Raw genomic sequence first — 21129 nt, 5'->3', positions numbered from 1 at the left:
GTGCTATCTACTTTCACCATGCAATCTTCTGTTATAGTGTATATGTTCTATATGTCATGCAATGTGGTGTTCAGTTAACTGCTTGGTTCAATTCTGCAAATGTGATGTTCAATTCTTCAGGGTGCAATATTTCCAAGTTGTTAAGCATGAATGGTTTGGTTAACTGTCTGATCTTCTATTAGGAGTATGTTATATTGTGCAATGTGGTGCTCAGTTAACGTTTGGTTCATTTGTTGTGGTGTTTAGTTAACTGCTTGGTTCAATTCTGCAATGCGGTGTTCAATTGTTGTGGCTGCATTCTCTTATTGTATACCATGTGAGGAATAAATCGAATTTGGCTGTCCTAATACATGAGAAACAAATACAATTGCTATATTTCCAAGTTGTTAAGCATGCTTGGTAACTGTCTGATCTTCTATTAGGAGTATGTTATATTGTGCAATGTGGTGCTCAGTTAACGTTTGCTTCATTTGCTATGGTGTTTAGTTAACTGCTATGGCACCCCGGCTCAGAGCGACCGGTTTACCATGCATTGCCAGCCTAGAGACCATGTCTTCTGGCAACACACAACATCTTGGTACATAAAACAACCGCTTTATTGATGCTAGCGGATCAGAGTTTATATTACAACAGTTGTCGAGGCCAAGCGGCACGCCCGGTGCGGCTGAACAATATGTACATTATTTAGTGAACATAAAGGGGCCTCGATCCTAACAACTACGCGGCAGCGTAATAACGTCGTAGAGGAAGCTCCATATCACAGGGACACCGATGTGGACACGATCTAGACTCGAGCAGCGCTCCTCTCCAACGAGACTTTCCTGAAATCTGGCATGACACGCCAGGTCAGTACATTGAATGTACTTGCAAGCTCACAACAGGCATAATCATAATGACAAACAATATCATGATAATGAACCAATTAATAATAATGCAACACTATATGTCCAACATGCTGTGATCATGCTCGAACGTCCCTCGGGACGGACTTACCAACCGTGATCATCCTCGGATCACAAACAAACCACCATCGTGGTCTTGACAAGAGTAACTCGTGATCCTTACGGCGATCACAACCACGACCAATATTTGGTCCCGAACATCTCGATGGCCTTTCAGCCATCATCAACAGTGCAAAGTTCATAACTTAGTGTGCAGATTTTATTAAACATTGACTCATGGTGGGACCTACTACGAGGTGTCCGTGACCGTGGACTCGGCTATCGATAGATTACACACTCTGCAGAGGTAGCACACTGTACCCACACCACGGAACCCATGGCCTCGCACTCCCATTCGGGTGGACCAACGGCATTCCGACGAAACCCTTCCATTGCCATGACACTCTCCCGGCCACTCCGACCCAATCCCCAACGGGCTAGTCCTGGGTGGCCCCGTGTCTACCAAAGACACAACAACCACCGTCGTGGCCAAAACGATCTCACTCGGGGACCCGGTACCATAATCTCAACAACGGGCACACAAGGTTATGCCTGCTTACCGGGCTAGGGTAAGCATGCCATAACCTTCCCTAGTTGGAGGCACCGACCAGAGGCAATGTCAATGGACCGAATCAAGGCCTTCCCACAAAGGCAAATGTGGTTGCACTGGGAAAAACTCGATTCAGCGGCACCATGACCCAGTCAACGATATATTCAAGTTGAATTATATTCAGGTTCAACTTAAAATGAAAATGACTGGTGTCATAGCATGCCATGAAATGCAAAACTACACATCCATCACTTATTAACGAAAATGACTGATGTCATCCATATTCACACTAAGCATAAACATCAACAACTTATATTACTTTGCTGGTCAAGGTAACTCACATTTTAACCAAAATATTTTGCAGCAAGTTTTATTATTTGCTCATGCAAGAACGTAACTCTGATTAATTTCTCACATGCATAGCAAAGATTATACCACAAACAAATCCTAATTTCTTTACCAACCAAGTTAGGTTCAAACATTATGTAAGTCAAATAAAATGACTAAACAAGTACTTAACAATATATTTTCTAACAAATTTTTACCATTTTATTTATGTAAGAAAATAACTTTAAGTAATTCCTAACATGCATAACAAAATTATTTTTATCACCACAAATAGATCTTAGCTTTGCTTTACCAACTAAGCTAGTTTCAACATTTTGTAAATCAAACACAATAACTAACAAACACTTAATAGAATATAAATAACATAATAGTTATTTAAATGCATGGATTAATCATTTCATTCAAGTAAGAAAATCATAAGTATTGAAATGACACCATGAAAATGTTGCTGTGGCTTGCCTTAGTGCAGATGAGGTTCACAAGCCTTCTGGTGATCCTCAAGACAAGCCTCACCTTCTGAAAATAATTTTAAACACAAAAGGAAAATATCAAGAACACTTCTGAAAATCACCAGAAATTCTAAACAGCTCAGAAAAATCTCATCTTTGGTGAGCTGCTAGATTTCTTTGCAAAGAAGAAAATGCAAAAAGAATCAATTCATTTGGACTTATGGTTGAAGAGTTATGGTTGTTTGAAGTGTTCTGTAAATTCAAATGAATTTGGATAAAAATAAACAGATTGGGGGGTGACGTCGAAGGCGTAAAGCCCAGGGGCGCCACCACTCGTACCGCTTCACGCGCGTACAGAGTGGCTGACTAGCAGGCCCCGCTAGTCAGGTGAGGAGAGGGGAGAAGGAAACAGAGGGAGTCGCGGCTTCGCCGGAGCTCTCGCCGGCGACGAGGGCTCCTTGGCCAATACGAGAGGGAGGAATGGCAAGAGGGGACGGAGGCGCACCTGCCCGTACCCGTAGCGTAGCTAGGGGTGGTCGGACGACGTCGGATTCGACCTCGCAAGCGGGAGGCAGAACGCGGTGGTCGCCGGAGATGAGGAAGACGGCGGGCAGAGGCAACTCCAGGGGCTCCAGAGGGACGGGATGGCTTCACCGGAGAAAGGCGGAGGCCCTGGAAGGGTCGCCCTGGCCTGGGAGGGGCTGTAGCTACCGCGGCGACTAGAGGGGATCGCCGGCGAGCTTGAGCTCGAGGACGGCAGCCCGCGGCCTGCCCGGCCGGGCTACGGCTTCCTACGTGCTTGTGGGGTGTGTGGGAGTGCTGGATGGTGCTCGAGGAGGCTGGGGGCGGCTCCATTTATAGGCGAGCGGAGAGGGGGTTTCGGGCTCCGCCGGTGGACACCTGTCCACGGCGCCCAACGACGAGCGGCGTCAGTGAGAGGGGGAGAAGGCGACGCAGCTCACACGGCAACTGTTGGCGAACGGGGACAAGCACAGGAACGAGGAGAAGGCGACGAGCAGAGTGCGCACCGCACTGTTGGGTTGGCCGGACCGTGCCCGTGCTCGCTGCGGCGAGCTCCGGCGTCGGCGAGCGCCAGAGGGGAGTTAATGGCGTTGAGACGAGGATGGTGGCGAAGTTTGGCACGCTCGGGCAGACGGGGGAAGCGAGCACGCGCGAACAGAGCTCTCGGCGGCACTCAGAGCGCGTCGACACGCAGGCATGACATGGTGGACACGCGTGGTCACCGCGCAAACTCTTCCCTCAGGCCAGCATACGTCCAAAAATCATGTCTGGCATGTTGTTTGTGGTGGTTTTGAAGTTTACCACGCTTTGGTTTGGATCCAGGTGTAGTAGAGAAGTTTTTACATGCCAAGTAAGTTTCTGGTCACTAACTTTGAGCAGTTACTGTGGTCAAATGGGTGGGAGTTGGAGGCTATACTTTGGAGGTTAGCCATGATCTACTAAGGTGAAAATGCACAAGAAAACCCAGGCACAATGGAGCAAGTAAAATGGTAGTTGCTGTAGAAACCACCATTTCTGTCCAGAACAGAAAATATTTTCTGTAGCAAAAATATTCCAAAAAGTGATGAAATATTTTTGCTCGGGGAGGTGCCCTAGGGTTCAAAGAATATTTGTGAATTATCTCAGATTTTTCTGGGCCATAAAATTTGGGGTTGCTTTGGAGCATACTGATCTGGCTAGGGTTTTTGGGAGAAAAATGAATATTTTTCATTTATGAAAAATATTCCAAAGATTATTTTGGGGTGGGTCAGAAGGGGAATGATGTTTAGGGCGGGAAATGAAGCACTTGGGTGAAAGCCAAGGGGACCCAAGTGTTTAAGTCCAAATGAAAAGATTCAAAAACTCCAAATTTCAAATTGACTCCAAATAAAAATCAAGCAAATGAGAGAGGGCAAAAACCAGGCTGTCACAAACCTCCCCCACTTAGAATGAATCTCGTCCTCAAGATTCGGTTGCTTGGGAAAACCACTCTGGATAATGTGACTGTAGACATTCTTCCCGCTCCCAAGTTGATTCTGACTCTGTGTGATGCTCCCACTGAACTTTGTAAAATTTCCTTACTTTACTGCGAGTGACCCTTTCCATCTGATCCAAAATTCTAAACGGTCTCTCTTCATAAGTTAAATCATTTGCCAACTCTACCTCAGCCATAGCAGTCCTTTTCTTAGGCGGGGATATGCATAGTCTCAATTGTGAAACATGAAACACGTTGTGCACGTCTGACAATTCAGCGGGTAGTTCCAATTGATATGCAACAGTACCCACTCGAGACATAACCGGGAATGGACCAATAAATCTGGGTGCCAACTTTCCACGAGTCTGAAATCTCTTGACTCCTTTCATAGGAGTGACTCGGAGGTATACGTGTTCTCCGGGTTCAAAATGGATCTGTCGGTGCTTTGCATCATAATAACTTTTCTGTCGAGATTTGGCCAATGCAATCGGTCTCTGATTTCCTTAACTTTTTTCTCAGCTTCCATCATGAGATCTGTTCCGAAGATACGGCTATCTCCAATTTGAGACCAATTTAAAGGAGTGCGGCACTTACGGCCATATAGAGCTTCATACGGTGACGTTTTTAGACTGGTCTGGAAGCTGTTGTTATAGGAAAACTCGGCATATGGCAAGCAGTCTTCCCATTTAGGTCCTTGGGCTAAAGCACAGGCTCGCAACATATCTTCAAGTATTTGATTTACCCGTTCTATCTGTCCATCCGTCTGAGGATGATAAGTAGTACTATATTTCAGTGCTGTCCCCAAGGCTTGATGGAGGCATGACCAAAAAGCGGAGGTGAACAGGGAACCTCGGTCGGAAGTGATAGTTCGGGGTACTCCATGCAGACTGACTATCCTGGATACATACAGCTGTGCAAGTTGATCTGCTCTGTATCTGGTGCTGATCGGAATGAAGTGAGCAACCTTGGTTAGGGTGTCCACTATGACCCAGATTGCATCATTGCCTCACTGAGTCTTAGGCAATCCCGTAATGAAATCCAACAAATGTCATCCCATTTCCATTGTGAAACCGGCAGCGGTTGGAGGAGTCTGGCTGGCTTCTGATGTTCTGCCTTCACCTTGTTACATATGTCGCAACAGGCCACAAAATAGGCAATGTCTTTCTTCATTCCATCCCACCAGAATATTTGTCTAAGGTCCTCATACATTTTCGTACCTCCCGGGTGAATGGAATATGAGGATTCGTGTGCTTCTGACAGGATTTTCTTCCTTAAGTCTGGTTGATTGGGTACACAAATCCGTCCACGGAATCGGAGGGTACCGAATTTGTCCTTGGAGAAATCTGGGGTCTGTTCTGCCATCTGGCCCTTGGCACGTCTTTGCAGCTCGGCGTCAGCTGGCTGGGCCTTGCGGAACTCTACCTCAAGTGTGGGGGTAACTTCCAAAATATTGGCGAGGCCAGCATCCACTATGACCAGGTTGAGCTGAGCAATCTCCTCTTGGAGTTCAGGAGGCAAGGATTTCAATATGACATTCAAGCTGACGGGTTTTTGACTGAGTGCATCGGCAACCACGTTGGCCTTACCCGGGTGGTAATTTATTCCAAGGTCATAATCCTTGACCAACTCTAGCCATCTTCGTTGACGGAGGTTTAAATCTGGCTGAGTAAAGATGTATTTGAGACTTTTGTGGTCGGTAAAAATTTGGCACCATTTTCCAATGAGGTAGTGTCTCCAAATTTTTAGCGCATGAACCACCGCAGCCAATTCCAAATCATGAGTAGGATAATTTCCCTCGTGGGGTCATAGCTGTCGCGATGCATATGCTACTACCTTGCTGTCTTGCATGAGTACGCAACCAATGCCTTGCCTGGAGGCGTCGCAATACACATCAAAACTGCGATAGATGTCTGGAAGAGTCAACACAGGTGCGGTTGTCAGACGTATCTTTAGCTCATTAAAAAATTTCTCACAATCCTCCGTCCATTCAAACTTCTTATCCTTTTTGAGCAGCTCCGTCATGGGTTTAGCAATCTTGGAAAACCCTTCAATGAAACGACGGTAATATCCAGCTAATCCGAGAAAACTCTGGATCTACGTCACGGTCGTGGGCGGCACCCAATCGAGCACATCCTTTACTTTGCTCGGGTCCACGGCTATACCTTCGGCGGATAGTACATGTCCGAGAAACCCAACTTGCTTGAGCCAAAATTCGCATTTACTGAATTTGGCGTATAGTTGATGGTCGCGGAGTCGTTGTAGCACTGCTCGGAGGTGATCCTTGTGCTCTTCTTCACCCGTGGAGTAAATGAGGATGTCATCGATGAAGACTACCACGAATTTGTCGAGGAAGTCCATGAATACTTTGTTCATCATATGCATGAAGAAGGCAGGGGCATTGGTGAGACCAAAGGACATCACGGTATATTCATAAAGACCGTACCGAGTAGTGAATGCGGTCTTAGGAATATCCTCCTTTTTAATCTTGAGCTGATGATATCCGGTCCGTAAATCGATCTTAGAGAATACTTTAGCCCCACTGAGCTGATCAAACAGATCAACAATCCTTGGCAGCGGATATTTATTTTTGATGGTGACCTCATTCAGCTGGCGGTAATCTACGCGCATGCGGAGACTGCCATCCTTTTTGTCCACGAAAATAGCAGGTGATCCCCATGGTGAAGAGCTGGGACGAATATATCCTTTCTGGAGCAGTTCATCAAGCTGTTTCTTTAGCTCCACTAATTCTGATGAGGGCATCCGGTAGTACTTCTTGTATAACGGTGCAGTTCCGGGCACAAGATCTATTGCAAATTCCAGTTCCCGATCTGGTGGCATGCCTGGCAGTTCTTCTGGAAATACATCAGGGTACTCGCTGACCACAGGGATTAATTCCAACTCAGCCACAACAGTGCAAACCAATTCTTGCTTGGGTATATTCTTGCGAGCATAGAATTTGGTAGTCTGCCCATTCAGACTAGTCAAAGTGACTTCTCGTGTTGCGCAGTTTATGCAAACTTGATATTTGGTCAACCAATTCATACCCAATATAATATCCAACTTTTCAGACTCAATGATTATCAGAGAGGTTGGAAAGTAGACTCCGTTGATATTGATTTCCAGATCACGGCAGACCAGATTGCTCTTGATTATGGATCCCGGGGTTTGTACCAGCATATTTTTGCCCAAAAGCGTACAAGGAAATTTGTTTTGGGCAGCAAAACTCCGAGAAATAAAAGAATGGGAAGCCCCAAAGTCAAATAAAATTACGGCAGGTATGTCATTAACAGAAAACATACCAATGACGACTTCTGGTTTCTCTTGGGCTTCATCGGCGGAGATATGATGCACATGCCCAGTGAAGTTTTGCTGGGTCGGGTATGACTCCATAAAGTTGACTTGTGGCCTGATTAGGGCATTCGCCTTGTTGTTCTTGGGGCACTGCCTGGCATAATGTCCGTTCTGCCCACAACTGAAGCAAGAATTATTGCGCTGACGCTCCTCATGCATTGGGTTGGTCACGACATTCTTGACCTGAGTGCTGGTCTTGTTAACATTTTGTTGCCAATTTGGCTTGTATTCCACCTTTGTCTGCTGCCAGGTACGAGCCTTTTGCACTGGTTGTCCATCCTTCTTTGGCTCAAACTTATGCTTGTTGTTGTTGTTAACAGGCCTATTATCTGATATAAGCTTGTGCTCCCGTTCAGCAATGAAAGCCTTGTTCACCAGAGTTTGGAAATCTGGGAAATCAAGCATACTGAGAGTACACCGGAGTTGCGGATTTAAGCCTCCAAGGAATCTGTCAATCTTCCTTTCTTCGGTGGCCACGTCATAAAGAGAGTAACGGGCCAGATGATTGAATTTTTGCAAATATTCACCCACGGACTGATTTCCTTGGACGAGTGCAAGAAATTCACGCTGCTTGGTCTTCATAACTCCAGTAGGGATATGATATTTCCGGAACTGATCCTTAAACTTTTCCCAGGTGATTTCTTCATCAACAGGCCACACGGCTTTTGCATTTTCACACCATATGGCAGCTGCGCCTTCAAGGTAAGGAGTTGCAAATGGAACTTTATCATTTTCTTCAGTACGAGCAATCTCAAGCTTTTTCTCAATGGTACGCAACCAATCGTCTGCATCCAATGGGTCAACAATCTGACTGAAACTGGGTGGCTTGGTCCTTTGAAAATCTGACAGCTTTGAGTGATGACCGTTCTGATTTCCATTTTGTCCAACCATAGCTTGCACACTTCTTAATATTTTGATCAGCTCATTGTTCCTTCTTTCCTCAAACATACGCAGAATTTGCTCGGTGGAGGGCGGATTTGGCGGTGGAGGTGGTGCGGAATGTACGGCTCGGGAGAATGTCCTGCCTGTCGTGCGGAATGACGAACAGGAGTTCCCTCACGAACGTTGCTATTGCTGCCTCCCCGCGTCATCCTATTGTGGATTTTTCCCAAGACAACGCAATCGAGATGAGAAACATCCAAGAATAAATTTGGGGAAAAGCCAGCAACAAATCCCGGAAGAAAACAAAAGAGCGAAGAAAATACGACGAATAAAGTCCCAACATAATTATACATAGACTCATACATGAAAGATAAACAACACGCCAGGTTCAACTACTCTCATACATGCAATGAAGCCTCATGACTCGTACGACTACATCCGTACATCATCCGGACGACTACGAATACTCAAAGATACTACTGCTCTGCTGGTGCTGCGGTGTCCTCCCCTGAAGCGGTCTCAGATCCTAAACTGACGAGGTTAACGGAAACCTCCGGGTTAAAGGTAACATGACGGCGCTGCCTTGAGGGCTCTCCCTTAGGGGCAGGGGTAGGATGAAGCATCGGGGCTACAGGAGTAGCGAGAAGTGAAACCCACTCGGCAGGAGTACTGAGAGGATTCACGGCCGAGACGCCCGTGCTACTCGGAGGAGTAACTGGTGAAATAGGGGAACTAGAACTGGCTGGAATATAAGGGGTAAATCCCAGAGAAGATGGAGTAGTGGCAGATCTAGTAGTGACTAAAGCAGTGGCTAAAGCAGTACGGGCACGAGTCAGCTCTCGCGCCAGCTCGTAGATCATAAGATAGCTAGCAGTGACATAATGAGCAAGGTGGCTAGCAACACTATCAGACTCCGGATCAATGATAGGGAAACGGACACGACCATTATCGTGCAGAGAAGGGTAGTAATAGAAACCTCGGTGGTTCTGCATTCAGACCTCGTTGTAGCGAAGCTCGACAAGGACCTCGAATGCAGCAAACTGGACAGCCTGAGAAGCGGTGGAGGCATAACCGCTCCGAGAAGTACGAGTGTAAGAGCTGGAATCGGAACTAGTGCATAGAGTGACCACTGCGTGATACTCATACACTGAATCAGCTAGACGCTCCCGGTACACACGATAGACTGGGTCGTCTCCGAGAGGGTACAGCCGACGCCACACGTTGCGAAGGAGGTGCGGTGACGTGTACGGCATCGGCTGCAACTGGCACGGATATGGCACCGGAGCCATCTACACTCACAACCATTAGCAGGTTAGCATAAAAATATAAACCAAATGCATGCAATGCAACAACCAGCTACAATTGCTACCGGCACTCAACTTAAACTCGTATCTAACGTCCAGTTAACACGTCGTAGTCTAGCATGGCCTACAGTCAGCGCGGCTCTGATACCAAACATTGTGGCACCCCGGCTCAGAGCGACCGGTTTACCATGCATTGCCAGCCCAGAGACCATGTCTTCTGGCAACACACAACATCTTGGTACAGAAAACAACCGCTTTATTGATGCTAGCGGATCAGAGTTTATATTACAACAGTTGTCGAGGCCAAACGGCACGCCCGGTGCGGCTGAACAATATGTACATTATTTAGTGAACATAAAGGGGCCTCGATCATAACAACTACGCGACAGCGGAATAACGTCGTAGCGGAAGCTCCATATCACAGGGACACCGATGTGGACACGATCTAGACTCGAGCAGCGCTCCTCTCCAACGAGACTTTCCTAAAATCTGGCATGACATGCCAGGTCAGTACATTGAATGTACTTGCAAGCTCACAACAGGCATAATCATAATGGCAAACAATATCATGATAATTAACCAATTAATAATAATGCAACACTATCCAACATGCTGTGATCATGCTCGAACGTCCCTCGGGACGGACTTACCAACCGTGATCATCCTCGGATCACAAACAAACCACCATCGTGGTCTTGACAAGAGTAACTCGTGATCCTTACGGCGATCACAACCACGACCAATATTTGGTCCCGAACATCTCAATGGCCTTTCAGCCATCATCAACAGTGCAAAGTTCATAACTTAGTGTGCATATTTTATTAAACGTTGACTCATGGTGGGACCTACTACAAGGTGTCCGTGACCGTGGACTCGGCTATCGATAGATTATACACTCTGCAGAGGTAGCACACTGTACCCACACCACGGAACCCATGGCCTCGCACTCCCATTCGGGTGGACCAACGGCATTCCGACGAAACCCTTCCATTTCCATGACACTCTCCCGGCCACTCCGACCCAATCCCCAACGGGCTAGTCCTAGGTGGCCCTGTGTCTACCAAAGACACAACGACCACCGTCGTGGCCAAAATGATCCCACTCGGGGACCCGGTACCATAATCTCAACAACGGGCACACAAGGTTATGCCTGCTTACCGGGCCAGGGTAAGCATGCCATAACCTTCCCTAGTTGGAGGCACCGACCAGAGGCAATGTCAATGGACCAAATCAAGGCCTTCCCACAAAGGCAAATGTGGTTGCACTGGGAAAAACTCGATTCAGCGGCACCATGACCCAGTCAACAATATATTCAAGTTGAGTTATATTCAGGTTCAACTTAAAATGAAAATGACCGGTGTCATAGCATGCTATGAAATGCAAAACTACACATGCATCACTTATTAATGAAAATGACTGATGTCATCCATATTCACACTAAGCATAAACATCAACAACTTATATTACTTTGCTGGTCAAGGTAACTCACATTTTAACTAAAATATTTTGCATCAAGTGTCATAGCATGGATTAATCATTTCATTCAAGTAAGAAAATCATAAATATTGAAATGACACCATGAAAATGTTGCTGTGGCTTGCCTTAGTGCAGATGAGGTTCACAAGCCTTCTGGTGATCCTCAAGACAAGCCTCACCTTATGAAAATAATTTTAAACACAAAAAGAAAATATCAAGAACACTTCTGAAAATCACCAGAAATTCTAAACAGCTCAGAAAAATCTCATCTTTGGTGAGCTGCTAGATTTCTTTGCAAAGAACAAAATGCAAAAAGAATCAATTCATTTGGACTTATGGTTGAAGAGTTATGGCTGTTTGAAGTGTTATGTAAATTCAAATGAATTTGAATAAAAATAAACAGACTGGGGGGTGACGTCGAAGGCGTAAAGCCCAGGGGCGCCACCACTCGTACCGCTTCGCGCGCGTACAGAGTGGCTGACTAGCGGGCCCCGCTAGTCAGGTGAGGAGGGGGAGAAGGAAACAGAGGGAGTCGCGGCTTCACCGGAGCTCTCAGCGGCGATGAGGGCTCCTTGGCCAAAACAAGAGGGAGGGATGGCAAGAGGGGACGGAGGCGCACCTGCCCGTACCCGTAGCGTAGCTAGGGTGGTCGGACGGCGTCGGATTCGACCTCACAAGCGGAGGCAGAATGCGGTGGTCGCCGGAGATGAGGAAGACGGTGGGCAGAGGCAACTCCAGGGGCTCCAGAGGGACGGGATGGCTTCACCGGAGAGAGGCGGAGGACCTGGAAGGTTCGCCCTGGCCTGGGAGGGGCTGGAGCTACCGCGGCGACCAGAGGGGATCGCCGGCGAGCTCGAGCTCGAGGACGGTGGCCCGCGGCCTACCCGGCCGGGCTACGGCTTCCTACGTGCTTGTGGGGTGTGTGGGAGTGTTGGATGGTGCTCGAGGAGGCTGGGGGCGGCTCCATTTATAGGCGAGCGGAGAGGGGGCTTCGGGCTCCGTCGGTGGACACCTGTCCACGGCGCCCGGCGACGAGCGGCGTCAGTGAGAGGGGGGAGAAGGCGACGCAGCTCACTCGGCAACTGTTGGCGAATGGGGACGAGCACAGGAACGAGGAGAAGGCGACGAGCACAGTGTGCACCGCACTGTTGGGTTGGCCGGACTGTGCCCGTGCTCGCTGCGGCGAGCTCCGGCGTCGGCGAGCGCCAGAGGGGAGTTAATGGCGTTGAGACGAGGATGGTGGCGAAGTTTGGCACGCTCAGGCAGACGGGGGAAGCGAGCACGCGCGAACAGAGCGCTCGGCGGCACTCAGAGCGCGTCGACACGCAGGCATGACATGGTGGACACGCGTGGTCACCGCGCGAACTCTTCCCTCAGGCCAGCCTACGTCCAAAAATCATGTCTGGCATGTTGTTCGTGGTGGTTTTGAAGTTTACCACGCTTTGGTTTGGATCCAGGTGCAGTAGAGAAGTTTTTACATGCCAAGTAAGTTTCTGGTCAGTAACTTTGAGCAGTTACTGTGGTCAAATGGTTGGGAGTTGGAGGCTGTGCTTTGGAGGTTAGCCATGATCTACTAAGGTGAAAATGCACAAGAAAACTCAGGCACAATGGAGCAAGTAAAATGGTAGTTGCTATAGAAACCACCATTTTTGTCCAGAACAGAAAATATTTTCTGTAGCAAAAATATTCCAAAAAGTGATGAAATATTTTTGCTCAGGAAGGTGCCCTAGGGTTCAAAGAATATTTGTGAATTATCTCAGATTTTTCTGGGCCATAAAAGTTGGGGTTGCTTTGGAGCATACTGATCTGGCTAGGGTTTTTGGGAGAAAAATAAATATTTTTCATTTAAGAAAAATATTCCAAAGATTATTTTGGGGTGGATCAGAAGGGGAATGATGTTTAGGGAGGGAAATGAAGCACTTGGGTGAAAGCCAAGGGGACCCAAGTGTTTAAGTCCAAATGAAAAGATTCAAAAACTCCAAATTTCAAATTGACTCCAAATAAAAATCAAGCAAATGAGAGAGGGCAAAAACCAGGCTGTCACAACTGCTTGGTTCAATTCTGCAATGTGATGTTCAATTGTTGTGGCTGCATTCTATTATTGTATACCATGTGAGGAATAAATCGAATTTGGCTGCACTTAATACATGAGAAACATATACAAGTGCTATATTTCCTAGTTCTTAATCATGCTTGGTTTGGATAAATGGGTTTTCCATGTGGTTTGAATTAATCTGATGAATCTGCAATGTGCTTATTTATCATCAACATATTTTACTGATAGGATGCGAACCCTTACTTAACCTGATGACTAACTACCTTATATGTGTTGCAGGGAAACAATGGGAAGCATTGAGGTTTACAAGATGGTACTAACTACTATACCTTGCCTTTTTGTATTTCTTTGCCCCATTTCCAATATAGAGAAGATATTTATGCACATCCTTGTTTTCAGGCTTCACTGATGATTACCTCTCAAACCACCTCTCTGGTCAGGAGGCGAGGAAAGTTTTCATACAACACCCACGGCTCAATATTGAAGTGTTCCTGAAGAGGTCGAAGGATGGATGGTCAATCATCCACAGGCACTGGACTAAAGTTGCAAAGACCTTCAACATGAATGAAGGCTCAATATTCGCCTTCCGCTTCAGCAGTTTTCCAGATGAGATGCATCTCTCTATGTACCGTCTATGATGCTAATTTCGAAATGTTCTAGATGTTGCATGTGAAACTTGCTGCTGGTGCAGTTGTGTAATGGGGTAGCCGAGTGCTGAAGCTATATCATGTTGTACTCCGATGTATTTCAATTATGAAATCCTGCTTCCTTAATATGGAAATGGAATATATTATGTGCTTAATATGAATGTAAATTAGATTAGTAAATGGATTATTAATAATTGGCCAATTAGCTTGCTAATTGGGTTTTCCTATTGCAAACGGTTAATGAGAAACCACCGTGGGCGATGACCTCAGGCAACGCACACAGTTTCTAGGAATAAACCGTGTTGGATCAATGAACAATCACACACGACATTCTCTTCAAAACTGTTTGCGTTACGCCACCTTGCGCAAACGTTTTCCTTGTAGTGACTGTGTGGGATGTATATACGAACGGAAACGTTTAGTGGTGACTGACTGTGTGGGATGTACTTACGATCGGAAATGATTTCGCCTGTATAATTGTATTTTTTTAGCACTAATGTACCTATTTCTGTATTTGAGTGCTCGCCGGTCGCACACGGCCTCATTTTGCCGAGCGTGTGTGCCAGGAGGGCATATCCCCAACGGTTTCTGGGTCATGTGGGAAGGACCCCCCTATCGCCCACACTCACTTGGCGACGGTTCCGAATGTCGTCGCGGAAAGGGGTTAAAATCTGTTTGTTTAGAACCGACGTGTACCAGTGCAGGTTTCCCCCAATAGATATTGGGTTTGTCAATAGCATATTTGAATCTAATAATTTTCTTCCAATCACTATTCCTCCCATCATAAAATCTCCTCCCCCATGAGGCCAGGAGGGCCATATTATACTCTCTAAGGTTAGGAACCCCCAACCCCCCAAATTCTTTTTTCCGAGCAATCAAACCCCAGTTAGCAAGATGATATTTATGGTTATCCCCCATATTCCCCCAAAAGAAGTGAGACATTTGTGATGTATGGCATCAATGGCCCATTTAGGAAATTTCATAACAGACATCAAGTAAGCAGGAATGCTGGCAATGCATATGGTTAAAAGAATCAATTTCCCTCCTGTAGGAAAGGTGTTTACCTAACCAGCCAGCACTATTTTTAATAATCCCATCAATAATATGTTGAATACCCTCCCTCCTCAGCTTCTTATAATGAAGAGGCACTCCAAGATATTTGAAAGGCAAAATCCCCAAACTGGTAGCAAAAAACCTGAGCAAATTCATTAGAGATATCCAGGGAATATTGATAGTGTGTAGATCACTTTTATTAAATTTAATTTTCATACCAGAAAGGTTCTCAAAGCATGTCCAAATCCATTTCAGATTCCTGGCATAAACCATTGAATTTTGCAAGAATAAGATGGTGTCATCAGCATATTGCAAGCTGATGACACCCCCAGGGATCACCTGAGGTAAAAGGCCAGCAATTAAACCATATCTAGCAGCTTTAGGTAGCATTTTGGTAAACACATCAGCAACCAAGTTAAAAAATAAAGGAGAGTGAGGATCACCCTGCTTTAAACCTTTTCCAGCCACAAAATGTGGCCCATTAGTGTCATTGATTCTGACCTAAAAGGTCCCTTGATACAAGGTACTAAAAACCCAATTAACCCATTTGTTGCCAAAACCCCTAGAAAGGAGCATCTCTTTAATAAAATCCCAATTCACCCTATCATATGCTTTCTCATAGTCCAGCTTAAGGACTAGCCCACTACTCCCAAACCCGTGAACCTCATGTATCACTTCATGAGCCATCACAACACTTTCCAAAATGAACCTCCCTTTGATGAATGCAGTCTGGTTGGAGGAAATTAGTTTGTCACATAGAGGAGAGACTCTAGTAGTCATAGCTTTAGAAAAGATCTTAACAACACAGTTACTAAGGCTAATAGGCCTGAAATTTTTCATTTCTCTGGCCAAAGGAGTTTTTGGGATAAGGGTAATAAGGGCAAAGTTAAGTCTGTATATATCCAGAGTACCAGCTTCAAAATCCCTGACCATCCACATGAAGTCTTTTTTGATGATATCCCAAAAAGATTGGTAAAACAAAAAGGATAGACCATCAGGGCCAGGGGCCCCACATGCATATGAGCTCATGACAGCTTGTTTGATTTCATCCTCAGAAAAGGGTTTTCCAAGGTTATCTCTGTCAGGTTCAGAAACCATCTCATCAACTTCCCAAAAATCAGGCTCAAGGTGTATGTCAGGTTTTGGTTCAAAAGCATAAAGATTCTTATAAAAGTCAGTAGCCACTTTCAACATGTCATCAGTAGAAGTCAATATCCCATTAGGGCCTTCCAATTTTGCAAGGTGGTTTTTCCTGTGTCTATGATTAGCCAAGGCTTGAAAATAGGCATTGTTCCTATCACCTTCCAGGATTTTTCTATCTCTAGATCTCTGCCACAAGGCAGTTTCTTCCTTTTTCCAAATATCTTCCAATTCCTTTTTAATATCTCCTAATCTAGCAAACTCACCGGGGGAAAGGCTTTGAGTCTTAGAAGAGACATCTAACTTGTCAAGTTCCACAAGTAAGGCTTTCTTCCTGTTCTTAATAGAAGCTTCAATGTTAATACTCCATCCTTTAATCTTTTTCCTAAGAATTCTAGATTTGAGCATCCAATTTTCCACAGATGAAACATCAGAGGAAACAGAATTCCATGCATCTTCCACAATATGATTAAAGCCAGGTTGGGAAAGCCACCATTTCTCAAACCTGAACATTTTTGACCAAAAATGTCTCCTACCCCCAGTGTCCAGCACCAAAGGGGCATGATCACTGCCAACCCTGGGCAGTGCAACAAGGGAGGACATGGGGAAGTGAGCATCCCAGTCTAAGGAAGTAAAGATTCTATCTAGAACAGCAAAAACTGGGTTCTCCTGATTATTAGACCAAGTATACTTCCTATTGGAAATAGAAATTTCCATAAGCCCCCATCTATTAATCCAGACATTGAATAACAAAGCACTTTGCTGGTCCACAAGGCCATTACTTTTCTCCTTACTCTCTCTAACTAAATTGAAATCACCACAAATTAAAACGGGGTAAGAACTGGAGTCAAAGATATCATGCAGCTCAGAGACAAAATCCAATTTGAACTCAGGGTAGGCAGAGCCATAAACAATAACCAAATGCCATAAAAACCCATCACATTTGTTCTTAATAGTAGCTTTAATAGAAAATCTATTATTGGTAAACCCAATCACATCAAACATATCATTTTTCAGGCCAACCAAAACACCTCCAGCGGATCCTATAGCAGGAAGAAAATGCCAACTAAAGTGTTTCTTAGCATCCAAGGATCTGAGGAAACCCTCAGAAATTATTTCTTTCTTTGTTTCTTGAAAACCAATAAAACCAGGGTTAGACTTAGTAATCACATCACACATGCACTGAACTTTACCAGGCTTACTTAAACCTCTAATATTCCATATGAGACCTATCATATCAGGGTATCCTAAAGGGGTGAGACAAGCCACAAGGCTTAACCTTAGTAAGGACAGCAGGGGATTGGTCTGTATCATCAGCAGTGCCAACTAGTGACACAGAAAAATCTCTAGCAGGGGTCCCAACTAGCTCTTCTTGAGCCAGGTCAATACTAGCAGGCAGAACAACTTCAGGTTGATCATTAGCAAAAGCAATGCATTTCTTTTGTTCTTTAACCATTAGATCTTCTATAATTTCATACATATTATCATTACTTCTACCCATGGCAAGACCTACTTGAGCAACTTGAATAGCAAGGTGAGTTGAATCAACAGTAGGAAAGATTTACCTTTGAAGGTTTGAGGAATCTCTGGGTTCTTCTTCATCTTATGTTGGGCAACTTTCTTAATTATGTCCACATTTCCATGAAGTCTAGTATCATGCTTATGGGCTTGAACAGGCCCCCACTTTGTGTTTTTGTCTTCTTTGTTCCTCCCAAATTGGGCTTGGTTCAGTGTCTCTAGCAGAGAACGTTTTATACCAGTCCCATGTATTTTTCTGAACTATACCAGGGGAGAGAACTCCCACTTCCTCCTATCCCACACTTTCCTCCTCATCAGATACAGACATATCCACTGATTTCAGAAATTCCAAACAGTAACTCATGCTACCACTTTGGTTTACCTCACCACCCCCTTTGGGCCAAGTTTTTTCAGGAGTACAAACCCCATCTGTTTTGTTAATCAAGTTATCATTATCAGGGGAAAGCATCTTCTCATTCATACAAACCTCCATAGCATTCTCCATTTTGCCTGAAATGCACTCCAGAATGAAGTTTTCATGATCAGATTCAGGGCATTCAGTTAGTGTGTTACAGGATTTTTTTCCAGCAGAAGATCCATTGACACCCCTGGTTGTTAGATTTGCTTTATCAAGCTCATCAATGGCAGTGTCATCATCAATGAGATCATCATGTTCATCATTCTTGGGTAGATCATGATGTCCCTGATTACCATTGTCCTCATCAATGTCATCATCCTCTTCCTCATCTTCAATTTCCACCACAGATCCTTTACCTCCCACCTGCCCAAAGCCTTCTACAGTGAAACCAAGCAAAAATAACTTCTTCTTCATCTCAATCAGTCTCTCAAAAGGGATTTTACTAGGGTTTCTGCAAGCAGTCTTAATCCTCACATTTTCAAAGAATGTCCTAAGCATGCCATTCCAATCAACATCAGTCAGCACACCAAACATGGATGCAATTTGTGCAAACACTTTCCAAGAGCACCATTTAGGGGGGATCCCCTCAATCAGCACCTAAGCCTCAGTTAGTTCTCCAAAGGGGTCACACGACCCAACCCATTCATTCATCTTGACAGATACATCTTGAGGCAAACTGAACCCATGAAGTTCAATTAAGTCCTCTACTTTCTTTCAGGGAGGGAATCTGACCAGATATTCTTTATTGGACAATTCTCTAATCTGCCAAGGCCAAGCTCTGGTTTTGCAGAATGTGGCAGTCAGAAGACTCAACAACTTTTCCTTATCCACTTCACCTTTGGTAATGTTAACCACACCACCATTTTGAAAGTTAAGCCATTTGGATTCATTTGCCACAAGAACCTCAACATGGTAGAATCCCAGACCACTAGCACCACTACCAAAGAAAGCTGCAGTGGGCTGAACCCTAGACCAAGCAGAGCAATTGTTGACATTGTGGGATTGCTGATAGATAAAACAAACTTTAGGCCTAACACAATTACCAACATAATGCCCATGACCACCACAGTTGAAACAGATCATATCCTTATATCTAGGGTCTAGAGGCTGCTCTTTTTCCACTTCATTAACCTGAGAGGATTGGACCTGAGAGGAGGTGGCGGTGGATCCAGTGGATCTAGTTGGCCGTTGAGGAGGGACATGATCTTTACCCGGAGCCGACGCTTGCTTAGATCCACCAGCACCCAGCGCGGGTTTCTGCACCGCACCCCTAGCTTGACCAGCAACACCAGGAGGGTTAGCACCCTGACGGTCAGCCATCTTCGAACCTTGTTTAACCACTTCAGCAAAGGAAAGGGATCCGGGGCCAATCCCCTCGCGGACGAGCTTGATGGTTTTTGGAGTGGGATCAAACACACAACGGGAGGCCGGATAACATCAGATGCTAGGAATGATCTATTCTCCACGAGATCTTTCCGGATCCAACACAGGAATCCGGCAGGATTACCAGTTTTGTGGGGTGGAGTGGGTGTGTTATGGAGGTGGCGGCGGGGAGGGGAAGGAATGAGCCAAAGCTGGCCGAAATGCTCTTCTATTTCTAGGGCTCCGTCAGAAGACGAACACACCTTTCTAAAACCCGTCTTCTCTTTAACAATACACCCTCGAAAGTAAGGATCCGCAGTACATGTGCGGACAGGGTTAGAAGATTGCAAAAGGCAAGTATCAACTCCATTAGCGGCAACCCGCGGACTGTTGATCGGTGGTGAACACACCACGTCACTCAATTTCCTCATGTAAGAGTAAGACCCTGCTGCAGAAGCAGCAATCACTCGATCTTCTACCTTATCGTCAATGGAGGGAACCCTCATTGTAGCCTTACCAGAAATCCCATCAAAGGGGGAAACGCATGTGCGGATTTTGTGCAATCTCTCGCGAAATCCAAGCAAACGGGAACGAAAAGTAGGAAGGAGATGGATAGGAGGCATACCAAATTCACCTGGCCAGGGAGGGGCTTCAATGGCGCGTCGCCGCACCCGCACCTGCTTGGAAGGGATCAGATCTGACGCGTGGGCGGCAGCACCCCCGGTGGCAGCTCCTTCGGTGGAATGCTGGCTAGCGCATCCACCCGCGGCGGCCTGATGTTGAGCCGCGAGGGATTCGCCGTCCGGAAGAACGCCCATCGAGCCGCCTGCTCTGGAATCGCCGATTCGGCCTCCTGAATTGCCCAGAACAGGAGCTCCACCTCGTTCGCGCCCTCGTCGCCGACGAAGCGCGCCCTCTCTGCGAATGTCGCATAGCCGATTATCTGGATGTGGATGTCGGCCCACTCGCTGCGATCGGGAAAGCGCTCCCGCACCACACGACGCATCTCCCTGCGCGCCTCCGGCGATTCCGGGTCGATCTGAGCCAGTGGCGTCGTCGCTGGAGACGGCAGCGCCCTTGGTTCTGCCACCCTTGTCGCTGGGCCCAATCTCCGCACGCGAACCCTCCTTCGCATCCTCCCCGCCATGGTTGCCTGTCGAGATCAGGTGTGAAGACGGAGCGATGTCGGGGGAGGGGCTAGGAGGAGGCGCAGAGATGAGGGGGTAGGTGGGGGAGGCGAGTGAAGTCTGGATCGGGACTCGCCGCTGGCGCGCTTCCCGATGAGGAGCAGGGGACGGGGACGGGGGTGGGAAAAGTCATCCTCCTTTTGACCCTTGTGTATTTTGTATACGGTGTTTTTCGTCTGTGTCAAATGCAAACATTGTATCTAGCTATAGAAAAAATATACTAAATGAACGACAATTAATATGGATACGAGGGAGTACACCACATGCAGCATGTTTAACTACCCCTTCCTATCCATATTAGGTATTGAAATGTCGCTTATTTTGTAATAATTGTATCAAAGGGAGTAGTCCAGAACGCAAAAGATTTTTCACACAATTAATCATGTTATTTATTAGCTGCCTTTCTTTTCAATATAAAAGATAGGATAGTGGCCTTGTATTTTCTTTTTTGAGGGAAAGACAGTGGCCTTGT

At 46.0% G+C, this 21129-nt stretch overlaps 1 long non-coding RNA gene across 1 annotated transcript; it reads right to left on the bottom strand.

Annotated features, from left to right (window-relative positions):
• Window positions 1-578: 578 nt before the first annotated feature.
• On the bottom strand, window positions 579-20753 carry LOC141022372 (uncharacterized). Its single transcript, XR_012183663.1, has 2 exons — window positions 20096-20753; window positions 579-828 (listed from the first exon to the last, which is right to left on the bottom strand). It is a non-coding gene; the product is annotated as an uncharacterized lncRNA (long non-coding RNA).
• Window positions 20754-21129: the final 376 nt, after the last annotated feature.

The sequence above is a fragment of the Aegilops tauschii genome, chromosome 5, assembly GCF_002575655.3.
Source record: "Aegilops tauschii subsp. strangulata cultivar AL8/78 chromosome 5, Aet v6.0, whole genome shotgun sequence".
In the NCBI taxonomy this organism is placed as follows: domain Eukaryota; kingdom Viridiplantae; phylum Streptophyta; class Magnoliopsida; order Poales; family Poaceae; genus Aegilops; species Aegilops tauschii.
Note: the sequence above shows the minus strand (reverse complement) of the source record. Positions and strands in the feature narration are given on the sequence as shown.